Raw genomic sequence first — 16,176 nt, 5'->3', positions numbered from 1 at the left:
TCCACGTCCTCGATAAACAGAAAAACCACGACTTCGACTACGATTTTCAATTTCAAAACGACAATTTCTTTTTAAATGACCAGGTTTTCCACAGCTGAAACATTTCAACTTATTCTGAAATGATGACCTGGCTTCTGCTCGAAATACATTTGATTTATCATTTGACTCTTCATTAAAATTTTCCTCTGCACTTTTTAACTTTATTTTGCTTTTCAAATAGTCAACAGTCCTCTCCTTTTCTGGTAAAACATCTATTAAATCACCAATATGACTATACTTCTGTGGTAGCGATTTTAACATGTAGTTTAATTTTTCTTGTTCTGATATCATTGCACCTGCCTGCTTTAATTCGTTCACAGCCTTCTCAAACGCGTCGAAGAATAAGCTTACATCTGAATAATTTTTCAATTTGATACTTTCAAGGTTATGTCGGCACACAATTTGCAGAGCTGTTGACTTTTTCAAATACATCTCATCAAACTTTTGGATAATTTCGTAAGCCGTATCAAGTTCGCTTATATATTCTAGCTGTTTGTTAGTTATTCCGCTATAGATATAATTAGTCGCCTGGATATCTCGTTCGTCCCATTCGTCATCATCGGTCTTAATTTTAGCTCTCATTACTACATCTTTACACTTTTTGAACTGTAAAAACTTAAACATATGTAATTTCCAGTTACTGTAATCTGCTCCGTCAAATATTGGTATATTGATATCACTATTCTTCGCCGCCATTACCACGTGTGCTCTTTCTTTGTTTTCTTTAATTATTTAACTCTTTTCGCTTCTTGTTTTTTTTCGTTCTTTTTTCTTTTAACCACGTTCTGCTACCATGTTAAGACAAAAAATGAAGCATTACCTTTCGTTTTCTTTTGTTCTTTTATTACTTAACTTTACTGACTAGCGGAACTTATTTTAAAACATTTCAAATTGACGAACCTCTGACGACAGAACACTTTTTCAATTGTTGCCAGATATAGCTGTACAATAATTAACAATATAAATGTACAATAATTAACAACTTATTATTGCTATATACATTTCATAATGATGTAACTACCAATAGAAGGAAAACAAATTATTCCCAAGTCAAGTTTATTTTTTTAAAAATTATTTATTTAAAAAAAACAAAAACAAAGCAATTATAAAAAATGCCTGCACTGTCTGGACAGCTTATTTTTGGCTATGGCACTAGTGGGAAGTTTAAAAAATTGAATTTGTAGGTCACTCGCACTACAGTGCCAATTTGACAATATCTGTTAAATAAAAAAAAGAAAATGAAAGCCTTTGTGGAAAAAACATAAACATGTGGAAATACTAAGAAAGTTAGGCAATTCTTGAAAAATCCATTAAATTTCTAAATTCAGATTTCTACACTAAGGATTTAAGAAGTCATTCATACCAATTTTATTGTACACAACTGACAAGTGAAAAAAACTTGTCTTTACTCTCTTTTTTTCTTACTTGACTCGCTTTTTGAAAAATGTTGACTTTATATATTTGCATGAATTGAATAATTTGATTAAGATAGTTAATTACATCAGCATTATCATCATCTATGAAATATTTATATTTATGAAAATTCTTAATTACAAATTAACAAAAGAAATATTGTCCTAACAATCTACCTTTATAACACACTAAAATGAACCACTACTTACAGTCCACACACCCTTGACTCCTTTTCAAGACTAAATGAAGCCAAAGGGAGTAGATGCGCATTCATAAACAAATCGTATCATGCCTTAAAGATGTAAATATAAACCAATCCAAGGGCCAACTCTTGTGCTGACTATAAGGGTGCAACTATGCAGACACGAGGTTAGTAGCGAGCAATATAGTTCTCGCAAAGGAAATACATGCTCAAATGAGAAATCTCACTGGTGAAAGCAAATTTCTTCGCAGAGGAAATAATGTTTTGTGATAAAATTGAGTTTGATTCTCATTTCCTTTGGGTTTCATGCCACACTAGTAGATACAACTTATTCCTCTTTGTGAAGCAGAAATGCCTGTCTTGCAAGAGATTCCTCAGTGACTTGATAATGTTTGAGAACTGTTGGAAAATATTATCATATATCTTGAATAAAAATATCTGTTTTCACAAAAAGTGTACAAATTATGCTGTTTCTGCATCTTGAATGCTTGATAAGTCAAAAACTGCCAATGTTTGACTTACAGCTACGGTGAGTATTGATCCGAAGCATTAAAACTATACAGAATATCAAGACTCAGTCGAATCCACCAAGATCCATTTCTTATAAAAATAATTTTTCTCAGCTTTTATTTCTGAAATGTTTCATTACCAAAATGTGAAATTTTAGTAAGGAAAAGAATAGTTCAGTTGTGTTAGAAATGTTAAGTTTATTGAAGAAATTCTGTACATGGCACTCCGTATTAAAACTTTTGTTGCCAGAAGATATCTATGAAAGTCTATTGAAAATATTAGCATAACATTAAACTGTTTCAGTATAAATTTTAGTCTTGATAACAACAGTGTGTTTTTTTATTTATAACTGGAGTACTGTTGTATACTACTATTTCTTTATGGAGTACTGTTTTTATGAAATTTTGGATGTGTGAATGGCTTTGTTTTGCTAAAAATTTATGCTTTCATCCATCTCATTGTAATCTGTGGAATGAGAGAGTTTTGTGAATATATAAATTGTGTCAGGGGTCAAAGGTCAAAGTTCAAATAATCATAATATATAGAAAACTAGAGTTATTGTCTTCTAATTTGCATATTATCACATTGTAGTATGTGTGGAGTACTATATTTAGTAATTTATAAGTTTTTCAATTGTTAAAATATATTTTTAAATTTCCCAATCCAATATATGTATAATAAAGGGATTTATTAAAACAAATGAAATTGAAAGAGAGACAGTAAAATCCAGTTCTATATTTTGCAATTTTCACCCATAAATTCAGGACTTAATAACTTTTTTCCTTTTTCCTCGAGATCTTCAAGCACAGATATGATGAAGAGAAGGTATAAGGGGACAATTTTGCTAGGAGCACAGAAGACATCTTTTACAAATATGTTTTACAGTTTCTTCCAGATATTCAAATTCTGCAGTTGTGGACGTTTGTTTTGCAGAGTTAAACATCAACTTGTTTCCGAAAGTTAATATTGTCTCGGGTAGAGAAGCCAGGCATGCAGTTACAGCATAGGCAATGCAAGAGCTAGGTAACATGGCGCCATCTAGTGGGGTTGAGGGACATAAATTTGGTTTTTTTTTCTTTGAACTGTGATAACTAGTCTATAGTTTGGCTGAAATTCACCAAACTCTACAAAAGTATGAAGCAACTGTCTGGGTTTATATTCCAGAAAACAGCAGCCAGAAATGTCTAAATACTTTTTTGTTATTAAGCGTCAAACAGGCGAAAGTTGATGCTTTTGTTTTTTGAACATGTAATAACAAATGTCATGACAATGTTTACATGCTCAACCAATAAATATAACCAGTTAGTTATATAAATTAATTTACAACTAATAAATATGTTGTCGTAAAGTATACGTGATTAAATCAATCTCGTTGCAATTTTAATTAGAATACGAGTAATTTATTATTTATTGTGATGTCATCACAGTGCTCTCAGTTCTAGTGGTGTCTTGCCTTTGTACATCATAGTTTTCCTCTTGTACTCATGCCATTCGTCTAATTCCTGCCGGGGAAAAATTTTTGAACTGAACTTGTGTGACTTCTGGAGTAGACTGAAAGTTCCTATACAATTAATTGTTGCCTACAACCATAACATTTCAATATCTCGTCTACCTGTCTCCATTTCTCGAGATTAAGGAAGGACGGACAGTGCAAATTTATAGGTTGTACAATTTTTTCAAATTGCGACCTAATGACGTTAATTTTGCAGAGTCGAGGACAAATTTGTGTGTAATACATATAACTTTCGTTGTTTGAGGTTTCCCAATTAAGCGCCAGCCTCTGTAGAGAACAGTTGGAGGCTCTAAATTGAGGTTTAATTGTACTGTATTAGAAAATGGAGTTTGATATGACTAAAAGCGAATATTGTCAAGTTTCAGATAAAATTGTAACCAGTTAACCTTTATCTTTACAAGTTGTGTGTAAAAAAATGAAAACTACAGTAATTTAAGACTGGATTTAATATTTATAAAGTTTTTTAACTGTATTTATACGGGAACGTTGAATGTGTACCGGAGTTTTAAAAATTGTTTGTCTCTCTTAAAGACATGTACAGTATAAAGAATCATAATGTAAAAGATTTTTTGTGATTATAATAGTGTCAAGTCTAATAATCATTGCATTGTTATTAATACAACAGCCTGAAATGCATATGATGTATAATCTATTTAAGAATATACTACAATAAAGTCTTAAGTAATAACTTGGAGTTTATGTGAGAAAATCAACCGACACGGATTAAAGTGATTTTACTTACAAACTCAATGCCCGTTTAATTACGGCAATTGTTTGGCTTAGTATCAATACATGGGGTTGTTTCGGGAAGTCAATATTTAAATATTAGTTACGTTTGATTCTGTTAAATCGTTCAATTTCTTAAGTTATTCTAATTTAAAGCTTAAGAGGATCCATAAAATAAATGTCAAAAGATTTTGTAATTTGTTAAATTTCTTTGTCAGATATAGGAGGTGTATTTTCTGTTTATTTTTGCTTTTGTAGATTTCTTTATTTTTTTGTCTGGTATTGGTTTTATGTATAGTGCTTGTTTATGTATTTTGGGTATTTGGTCTCTTGTAGGGTCTAAATCTGCATATTTAGTGAGTGTTTCTTGAAATAAATTTGTATGTTAGTTTGATTAGTTGTAATTACGTTATGTTTTAAGTGGTTTGTGTTTATGTGTGCGCACTTTCATTAACAACCACTGTTGAGATATTGTCAAGGTGTGATCTTCAGGATAATGTAGTGTTTGTGTTGATGTATTTGTCTCCATTTTAATTTTTGGTATTTATATTGAGATGATAATGCTGGGATTCATTATTGCTTTTCACCTGCTTAATTAAATATGTACATATTACTAAAATTACGTTAAAAACACGTGGCATTTGATAAAACTTTTTGATGAAATTGTAAATGACCTCTTGTACTTTCCCGACTCTTCGTCTGAGGTGAGGTGAAATATTAAAAACAATAAATCGGTGTAAAAAGGCTTTAAAACCATTACTGTTTGTTATTTTTCTCATATGTGCATTTTGATTTTCCGATCCTCATCAGTACATTTTTAGGACAAAGTTTAGCCCACAAACAAACATCTCAAAAAAAAACAATATTACAAAAAATAACACAATACTTTTAAAAGAACTTACAACTGTTGTTTTACAACACATTATTTTCACGACATTTGTTTCCTTGTTTCTGTGCCATCTTCAATAATACACCATTGTGATGACACCAGTGCCGTAACTAGGCATTCCTGTGTCCTGTGCAAGAATTTGCAATTAGGCCTTATAATTAATTAGGTTTAGGAAAATAATAAAACAAATACATGCATTTTGCGCTCCCCTTCCAAGTGAGCCCTGTGCGGGTGCACCTGTTGCACCTGACTAGTTACGACACTGGATGACACATTTATACCCGTATTTAAATTTAGTAAATTTACATTTTAAAATCTTAACTTTTTAACAAATGCAAAATGTACTCTTATTTTTATTTATTTTCTTGTTTTGCATAGTCTTAAAATAATTTGTAGTCTATTTCATTTTGCCTTTGCACACAAATTGGATTTTGTTTTCTACCCGAATATTAATGTTGGGTCCATTTGTAGCCTATTAAAACATCATTTACGTGTTAAATGTGACTCGTCTGCTAGGATTTTTTTATTGTGCCTGAAATTGTTATTTAAGAAATGTTTTCTAAGTTTGTATTTTTGGCTTGTCCACTTCTTTAAGTTTTTAAAACGTGATTGAAAGTCCAATGAATTAAAGGAATTTCACTGGATTTGGTCTATTGCAAGTAATTAACCGCTTATGATAACTGTTGTTTTTGAAGTTAATTAAAAAAAAAACCATCTCGACTAGATTAAAAACAATGTTTTTAATCGTGTTGAGATGGTGCGTATAACTGTGCACCGTCTCAACACGGTTTCTTAAGATGAAGCATATATGCTTCTATTTGTTTTAATTTGGCAGAAAGAAATTTTACCATCACAAAAATTATCGACTGTTTGTTAAAAATATTTTCTAGAATAATATATGCAGATAAGTTTGCATGTTCATATTTATATCAGTTGTGTAAATGTGTGGAAATATGTGATACACATGAAGCGTTGGAAAGTTGTCATCATCATCATCATCATCATCATCATCATCATCATCATCGTCTTTATTCATAATAAGGAAACCTTGTTACAAGGGAGAATTATTCTTAATCTAAAACATTAATTAATAACATCAGGCCACTTACAGTAATCTTAAACAAGTAAACAAAAATATAATTAATCAAANTTGATAAAACTTTTTGATGAAATTGTAAATGACCTCTTGTACTTTCCCGACTCTTCGTCTGAGGTGAGGTGAAATATTAAAAACAATAAATCGGTGTAAAAAGGCTTTAAAACCATTACTGTTTGTTATTTTTCTCATATGTGCATTTTGATTTTCCGATTTTCGTCAGTACATTTTTAGGACAAAGTTTAGCCCACAAACAAACATCTAAAAAAAAAAAAAAACTAAAATTACAAAAAGTAACACAATACTTTTAAAAGAACTTAATACTGTTGTTTTACAACACATTATTTCCACGACATTTGTTTCCTTGTTTCTGTGCCATCTTCAATAATACACCATTGTGATGACACCAGTGCCGTAACTAGCCATTTTTGTGCCCTGTGCAAGAATTTGCAATTAGGCTCCTTAATTAATTAGGTTTGGGAAAATAATAAAACAAATACATGCATTTTAATTTGTATTTCATTTTGCTTTTGCACACAAATTGGATTTTGTTTTCTATTTGAATATTAATGTTGGGTCCATTTGTAGCCTGATAAAACATCATTTACGTGTTAAATGCGACTCGTCTGCCAGGATTTTTTTATTGTGCCTGAAATTGTTATTTAAGAAATGTTTTCTAAGTTTATATTTTTGGCTTGTCCACTTCTTTAAGTTTTTAAAACATGATTGAAAGTCTAATGAATTAAAGGAATATCACTTAATTTAGTCTATTAAAAACTAGATTAAAAACAATGTTTTTAATCGTGTTGAGATGGTGCGTATAACTGTGCACAGTCTCAACACGGTCTCTTAAGATGAAGCATATATGCTTCCATTTGTTTTAATTTGGTAGAAAGAAATTTTACCATCACAAAAATTATCAACTGTTTGTTAAAAATATTTTCTAGAATAATATATGCAGATAAGTTTGCATGTTCATATTTATATCAGTTGTGTAAATTGTGAAAATATGTGATACACCTGAAGCATTGGAAGTTATCATCATCATCATAATCTTTATTTGTAATAAGGAAACCTTGTTATGAGGGAGAATTATTCTTAATCTAAAACATTAATTAATAACATCAGGCCACTTACAGTAATCTTAAACAAGTAAACAAAAATATAATTAATCAAATCATATGATATTATTTAATACATTAACAATTTGAGGAAAAAAGTTAACAATTTTATACATATTTATTCTTGATAGATCACTTAAAATAGCTCTATAGTTTAGAAATAATTTCTATAAATAAAGGGATAAAGTTTGAAATTTTTGTTGGTAGTCTTTTAAAGCCGTGCAGTCACTGAGTAAGTGAACTGCAGAAAAATCATTGGAGCCACACCAATAACATGTTCTTGATAAATCAATATATGTGTTATTTATTATTAATGAATATTGGTTAAGTCTTAACTGAATTAAAATACGTTTAGTGTTTATAGCTGAGTTCATTTTAATAATAACGGATTGTGTGGGAAAATGTAATATGTGTAGATACCAAGGTCAATACGTTTAGTTCAGAATTATACGTTCTCTTCATCATATCTGTGAATGGATATTCACATATATGATGAAGAGAAGGTATAAGACACTAGAAATGTTGAGCCTTATGTCTATATTTTTGTTCTATCTTGGCCATAGTGACATTTTCCAGTGAAAGAAATTCTGAATTTTTATTGAAGTCATTTACAGAGACTTAGGAACACCCAGAAGGATGTCTTCTGGTGGAGAAAGTCTCTGCTTGATCCAGCCATAGTCGGTAGATTAACTGGTCTTTTGACTAATAGTTCAAACTTAGCTAGAGACAATATTTGCCGGTAGTTGGCGTCTTTGTTTGCAGAAGAGCGTTGTTCTTGCTATGTATATACTGCAGTCAGTGCTTTTGACTTATAATAATTGTTTTTTTTTAGCTGCATAAAAATGCTAATGTGCTTTGTTCCAGGATCAAGGCAGGATATAAGTTGAACATGTGAAGACATTTTTTTTCATGTTCCTAGTGATAAGGTTGAGGAGTGGATGCGATGCATTCCACAAGACAAGTTGCTAATGAGTAAATGTTACATTTGTGATGTATATTTTGCGAGTAGATTTATTTTAAAAATTTTCTCTCATGTTATAAATGGAGAGAAAGTAGAAATTCCACGAGATTGCTGGGCATTAACGTTAGATGCATATCCATCAAACTTCCTGAATTGTCCTAAGTACATTAGTAAGTCTGTAACTCAAAAACAATCAACGTGATGTCTCACAAGAAATGAAGAACCATCTAGGAAGAGATTCTGAAAAGACAATACCAAGTGTAAATATTTATGTCTTTTATGTAATCTTAATCCTCAGTGATTCATGTAACTTTTTGCCCTTGCGTGAGTCACAGTGGGTGTCTCGGACCCAGTGTTTTAATATAAAATTATTAAATTTTATCTATTGCGTAAAAAATCTACAATTTCACCATTAAATTCTGCACTTCGTTTTCTTTCTTTCTTTCTGATTGATGACAAAATTGCATTTTTAATGTTTATTTTTATATAATTTGATAGCTAAGTGACACGATTATTGCGTAGCTATCATTCTTTCATTTATATTATTCCATAACGTTTAGGGTCTAATTAGCTAACTTCTAGTTGTTTGATTCTGTTTGAACAAGTAAGCATTTTGTCAGAATTGTCTGGTGGAAAATTGACTACAATAAAAAAATCGCTTCCTCTACATAAATCAAGGTAAAACTGTAAACAAATGTTAGATAATCGCTATTTTCGTCGTTTTTCAGCTCCAATTTAGCTCTAATTTACATATTTATTGACATTATTTAAATGAATAAGTGTTTTCATAGAAACATTTTGTGGTAAAATTGCCTGCAAAATAAGATATTTTTGGTTTAATTATTTCCCACGATTATGCAATATCTAGAAGTAATGACTGTCCCTGTAAATTTTTCGACTGGAAGATTTTGATAAGACATCTAGTCCAAGTAAAGTCAAATGAAAAAAACGTTCTAACTGCATGTTGATCAGACTGAAAAGTTGGAAGAATATAAATATTTTCAGTATTTTTATATTTAAAAAAATGTTAACTAAAGATTGAGCTGGGAGACCCACTGTGATTCACTGAGGGCTATCTCTCTGTGGGCCACCTTTCCTTATACATACTTTAAGATTAACTGTCTGATATTTTTTTTTATGAGTCAAAACTGACTTAGTATAATGATTATATAATCTTGTATTAAACTCTTAACTTATGTTTTCTTTTCAATTAGCGTTTCTTTGGAATGATAAGACAAGGAAGTGGAAGCAATTCTCATCCCACAACAGTGCAGTTCTTATACCTGTACAGACTGATGACTGTGTACAGTTTGGTTTGTTCTCCGAAATGAGCATCAGTTCAAACTGGTCCTGGATCTTCCCTTATTACTTAAAAAATCTTCTTCGGAGTTATAAAAAACCATTTAAGGAAGTAATATAAATAATGCCTTTAACTATCCAGAAATAAAAATGTTTAATACGACAAAAACGTTTTCTACCGTTTTTAAACGACCATCTTCAGCTGAACCAATATTAAAAAGAACATTAAAAAAGAATGTATGAAATACAAATTAAACAGAATCCAAAACGTGCATGCACAGTTCATCCGACTTGCGCCTTCTGATTATCTATAAATGACTTACAAATAACATAAAAATAAAGCCACCAAAGGGGAAATATACGTTGATTACATTATGTTAATCTGCGTTATTGTAAAAAGATTTCCAGGCATAAGATAACTCTTCCGCATCTCTATGATTAATGCATCCCTTGCTTATGTGCGCCTTGTATATCTCTATCTTTTCAAGATGCTTCACTGCTTGTTTGGAATTCGTTGCTCTAATAATTGAGGCTTGATCCCAATATACTTTGACCTCCTGGTGTTTGGCAAATGCTGCAAGCACTATGCTATCTATAGAGAGGTTGCAAGGTCGCATGTCACTTGATGAAACACACATTTACTCCGCCCCTTCACCATTTTTGTGGTAGCTTTCGCTTGCTTAGCTTGCATGTGGTCTGTTGTTACACGCCTTTGTTTAGTTTAAACGTACAAAAATACTGCAGTTCTATTATCATGGATAAAGTTAAAAAAGATTCTTTTCTTGCGGGCTATTCTAGCAGTCTAACAGGACGAGATGCAGCTCTATACGAAGAGAAAATTTCGTTATGTCAAGGCGATCCATACGAAGCCAGTTTATCAGACTTCATTGTAGATCAAGGGTTGTGGCCAAAAGTAGAATTTGGTGACATTATAAACTATTTGGTTTTGACAACAAATTTCTACACCCTGTCACAAATGAAAGCTTATAAATCTTTAGAGGCCCATAACTATTTAACAAGTGGCTAGGTTTTTCCTGATATAAATGTGAAAGTAATGAATAACAATGAAGTAATATTGCTTGGAAAGGTATGTTTTCTTTTGTTTGTTTAAACTCGTGTTTTTATGTATTTCTTTACTAAGAATTTTTGTCTGAAAGTAAAAAGTCTTATTAAAAACAGCTGTAGCAATTTTTTTCATTCAAATTGTTCAGTACCTGTATTTTCTAGTTGAAATTACATGTTAAAACTAAAAGCAAGTAGGCTAATTATATGGTAATGTTTATAAGTTTGCAGTAGCTAAAGCCTTAAATTACATTAGTAGTACATTTATAAATGCATTATACCTAACTAAATTAATATAAGCAAATCAGTAAACTTTTTTGTTTTAAAATATAACTTATGTTTTCTAACGTTATTGATGTTCGGATTGAAAATTTACATAGGAATATTTTTGAGATGATAAACCGTCCCACTAATTTCTTGAGAATGTTTTTTTTTAACATAATGTCTACTTTTTCAGGTTAGTCATTCTCAAAGCTTAAGAATTCCACCTTTAAAAGTGTGGATTCTTGGCAAATCTTCTGGAGAAGTCATAACAGCTCACTGCAATTGTATGGCAGGTTGCTCTTCAGCATGTTCACATGTTGGTGCTGTACTGTTTGCCTTAGAAGTGGATGTTAGAATCCGATCAAAAACATCCACTGACAGAGGAAATGAGTGGTTGCCTCCACATTCAAGAGTTCTTGCTCCTCGTCCATTAAAGGAAATAGATTTCAGTTTGTCAGTTGCAAAGTATAACCGCATGACTGGTGTAAATGTTAACCAAAGTTCATTCAAAAAAAGAAACATGAAGGTAATACCTAAGACTGACAGTGAGCCAAATTCATTTTTGTCAGATGCAGCAAAATGTAATCCACATGCTTGCATTTTGGCTGTTACAACTAGATTTTCAGACTGTTCTGTTGCAAGTGAGGATATAACTTTTCCTTTGATGTTTGGAAATCTTTTTAATCTATCTCTTGTTGATCTGGAGTGGCCTGAGCTGGAAGAATACTGTTGCAAACTGTTTCAAGAGTTGCAACTTACACAAGACCAGATAAACATAAGTGACATGACAACAAAGCAATACAAACAGAAAGTTTGGTATCAGTATCGAGCTGGACGCATAACTGCATCTAATTGAAAGCAGCATGCCACATAAATTTAATTAATCTAGCAAAGTCACTGATTAAAAAAATTTGTTACCCATTTGAACATCGATTCAAAAGTTCCTCGGTAAGATGGGGACGTGATCATGAAAACCATGCACAATCAAAATATGAAGAAAATCAAGCTAAAATTCATCGTAATTTCATTATTAAAGAAACAGGGTTTCATGTGTTACCATCTCAGCCATTCATTGGTGACTCACCTGATGGTCTTGTAGACTGCAACTGTTGTGGCCAAGGAGTGGTTGAAGTGAAATGTCCTTGGTGTCAGCGACAACAAAATATTGATGAAAATACGCCTAATTATTTAGTTAAGGAGAATGGTATTTACAATATTAACAAAAGCAGCAATTATTACTACCAAATACAAACACAAATATTTGTATGTAATGTTGAATATTGTGACTTTGTAGTTTGGACAGAAAAAAGTTTGCACATTGAGAGGATTTATACAGACTTTACATTGTGGAATAGCGTCATTGAAAAAGCACAAAATTTTTTCAAATTATGTATACTACCAGAACTGACAGCACGTTGGTATTCAAAACAATAGATTGAAATTGTAAATAAAGATTTAATAAAACATTACATAGTGTAAACTTGATTTTATTCAAATGGCACAACACTATTACATAAATTTATTAAAGCACAACTAACATGTACAATCTTTTCTATTGACGTGACATTGTCATGTCCCTTTAGTGTTGCATGCTCAATTGGTAATGTTGACTCTAGAATTTTTAAATTATTTTTAATGCGACTGATTACTTGCTCCACATAGATTCTCAAATGAGACATCTTTCTGCTTTAGTACAGTTTGGTTTAGTACATGTTTTTCAAGTTTTGGTGATGGACTTCTATGTATTTTTGTGCGGTGAATTCAAAAATGACAGTTTTTCTCCATCACATTGGAATTTTTTCTAATTGCAATCTATCAAAAGTGTCATATATTGAAAAAAATCAAAAATATAAGACGTACTGCCAGATTTAAATACATCAGAAATGCAGGCATCTGTCGGTTTACGATGAAAACAAGTCGTTCACATCATAAACTGGCAGATAGCAGCACTTTCGTCCTTTACTATTCATCAATTTGTCGAAATGAAGCCTTAAAGTTGTCCTGCTTCACGACGGAAACAGGTATGCATCAACACCCATAGGGCATTCTGTATACTTAAAAGAACAATACGACAATTTACAATTTGTTCTCCAGAAAATTAAATACGACGATCGTGAGTTGATCATGTGTGGTGATCTCAAAGTAATATTGATGATTCTTGGACAGCAAGACGGGGACACAAAGTTTCCATGTTTTTATGTGAGTGGGATAGCAGAGACAAGGAAAATCATTGGAAAAAGAAAGAATGGCCACAATGACTTTCATTGGAACCTGGAGTATAAAATGTGCTCCAAAAATGTGACCTCTCATCGAGTCAACGAAAGTTCTCCTTCCACCCTACACATCAAATTAGGCTTTGTGAAGCAATTTGTGAAAGCTTACCAAAAGATGGTAAATGTTTCCAGTACATTTGCAGCAAATTTCCAGCCTTGTTAACCGCAAAACTAAAAGAGGGTATCTTTACGGGTCCAAACATTAGAAAACTTTGCAAAGATGGAAATTTTGAAAAAGAAATGGAAGTTGCTGAAAAAAGAAGCCTAAATCGCCTTTAAAGACGTAGTAACCAAGTTTCTGGGCAAGAAAAAGGATCTGAATTTCAAGTCTATTGTTGAAACAATGCTGCAGAAGTACCAAAATTTAGGCTGTTCCATGAGTTTGAAGGTTCATTTTTTACATGCACATTTAGACTACTTCCCTGAAAATCTGGGTGCAGTTAGTGAAGAGATGGGTGAGAGATTTCATCAGGATATCAAAGAAATGGAAAAGCTTTACCAAGGCAGATAGAATACTGCAATGATGGCAGACTGTTGCTGGATGTTACATCGAGATGATCCCAGAAGAGCACATGCACGAAAAAGCCTGATACAGAGCATCCCAGAAGAGCACATGCACGAAAAAGCCTTATACAGAGCACAGCTGGTCCAAACAGATGGCGACACAACGACTAAAATGGTGAGTGTTTTATTTTCTATTTCTATATTATATTATATTTTCTATTATAAGCCACAAAATAATACATTTTATACGAAACAGGCCTATTTCAATTTGTCATTAAGTCTCATATCTGTGATATTTTTCATCATATACCACACTTGGCACATTGCAAATTGCAAAAAATTCTTACGTGATGGAACTGAACTAAGGTCATTTTCAGGTTCAGCGCACCAACATACATAGGAATCAATCATCAAAAGTTAAAAAACAGAACCATTGCAGGCTAGTGTAATCAGGTTATGAAGAAAAACTTGGTACTTGCAGACTTCGCACTCGTTTGTATCCTTGCCCAATTTGCACAACCTGGCATTACGCAGTTATTAAAGCTACTGGGCACAGTTAAAAATTAAGACAGCATTAGCATAATTATTAAAGATATTACAGGTTCTGACAAGTAAAGAATTTTGAGAGTCCTGCCACAAATAGGCTACATATTGATTATTGATAATCTGTGATGTGCCATAACAAGCAAAAATTAAAAAAAACTAATAAGTAGGTTTAAAATTAATAAATTCAAATGTATTCTGACAGTTTATGAGTTAATCATGTTTTTTATTTGCAAAATTTCCTCAGCCTTAACACAAAATAAGAAAAAAGTGAATTTTTAAGAAATTTGCAGAATTTCCTGGATTAAAAAAGACAACTGGGATCTTGTTTGAGAAACCCTAATTATTATCCTTCATTTTACTGATGATTTCAGTTTGTTGCTAGCTGCATTATCTTGTTGATAAATAGTCGTCAGCTCCAGCATTCTTGAATACGTGGCAATAACTTACATTTGAGAATGTCAACATGAATATGAGTTCATAGTTTCATTCAAAATACGCCTGCTCCAAAATTTCTCATGCAGCTCAATATCATTTGTTAAGGAAATGTAACTGAGAACTTTAGGTTTTTTTTTAATTTTGTTGTCTGGAAAGCAAATCTTCACAAAATTGGACTTCACAAATCAATAAATAACCACAGTACCTTTTATCTAGTACAGCAGCTTTATTTCTCTATAAAACAAACATTTTAGATTTTTCCGTAAGATTATCATCAGGTATTAATCAAACAAAAAATGATATGCATACATTATATAACTACACTATCATGCGCATGTTTCATAAGTAAATAGCAAGATATAAAGGCACACATACAGCATACAGAGAAAATCAAAGCATTTACAAACTACTATATAATGGGAAAGACCCAATGAACATAGAGATAATGCCTGGTACTGTACATATAAGGTCCTGTTACACTAGGATGTCCAACCTTTTAGTTTTCTTGGGTCACATTTGAAGAAGAAAAAATTGTCTCATGCCACACAAAAATTATTTCATCTTTTGTTTCAGCTTAGAATGTCTAATCTACTCATGTCACCTTTACATGTATTTTTATACTTTATGTAGATAAAAGGTAGTCAATGCATCAAACTAGAAATGGGTAATCCTTTTGGTGCAAATTACCAAATATTTTTATTTGAGGTATGGTACATAATACATATATAATTTATGGTGGCAGCAATCTCGACTTCTGTCTTTGGCACTTATGAACCTCACTGCACTAGAATTACAGTGACTAACTTAAAGTGGAAATAGCTTAACTATCTTTTAACAAAACATCTTGAATAGAAAATGCACCCAATGTATATTTTTAGATAGTCATAGTCCTAATATTATGACTATCTAAAGTCCTAATACCCCATTTGCACACAATCCACGACTCGCTACAGTCTCGATTTACAGTGGTGCCTCGTATAACATACACCTCGAATAACGGACTTTGCGAACAACGGACTTTCTATTTGGCCGTTACGTGACTCGAGCAACGGACTGGCTGCGAACAACAGACTTTCCGTTCGGCAGTTACGTTAGGCAAACAATGGACTTTCTGCGAACAAGTGCGAATGACGTTTCCACTCTTTTGCCGTTGCCAATGACATTCTGCTATTTTTATAATATATTAATATTATTAGAATATATTATTAGTATATCTGAAGTACAGAGCTCCCGTTGGGATTCGGCTTGCTCCCTTGTTTATTACGTACATCACCTCAGTGCAGGGCATTTACATTTATTCAAGTGTTGTGCAAATCATGGCTT

The 16,176-nt window shown here is 32.0% G+C and overlaps 1 pseudogene; it reads left to right on the top strand.

The window, feature by feature from the left end:
• The first annotated feature begins 7,269 nt into the window (after positions 1-7,269).
• On the top strand, positions 7,270-14,537 carry LOC111615731 (annotated as a pseudogene).
• The last annotated feature ends 1,639 nt before the right edge of the window (positions 14,538-16,176 follow it).

This window comes from Centruroides sculpturatus, unplaced genomic scaffold (assembly GCF_000671375.1).
Source record: "Centruroides sculpturatus isolate CEXI.00-Female unplaced genomic scaffold, Cexi_2.0 scaffold2554, whole genome shotgun sequence".
In the NCBI taxonomy this organism is placed as follows: domain Eukaryota; kingdom Metazoa; phylum Arthropoda; class Arachnida; order Scorpiones; family Buthidae; genus Centruroides; species Centruroides sculpturatus.
This window is presented reverse-complemented; position numbering and strand designations above follow the sequence as displayed.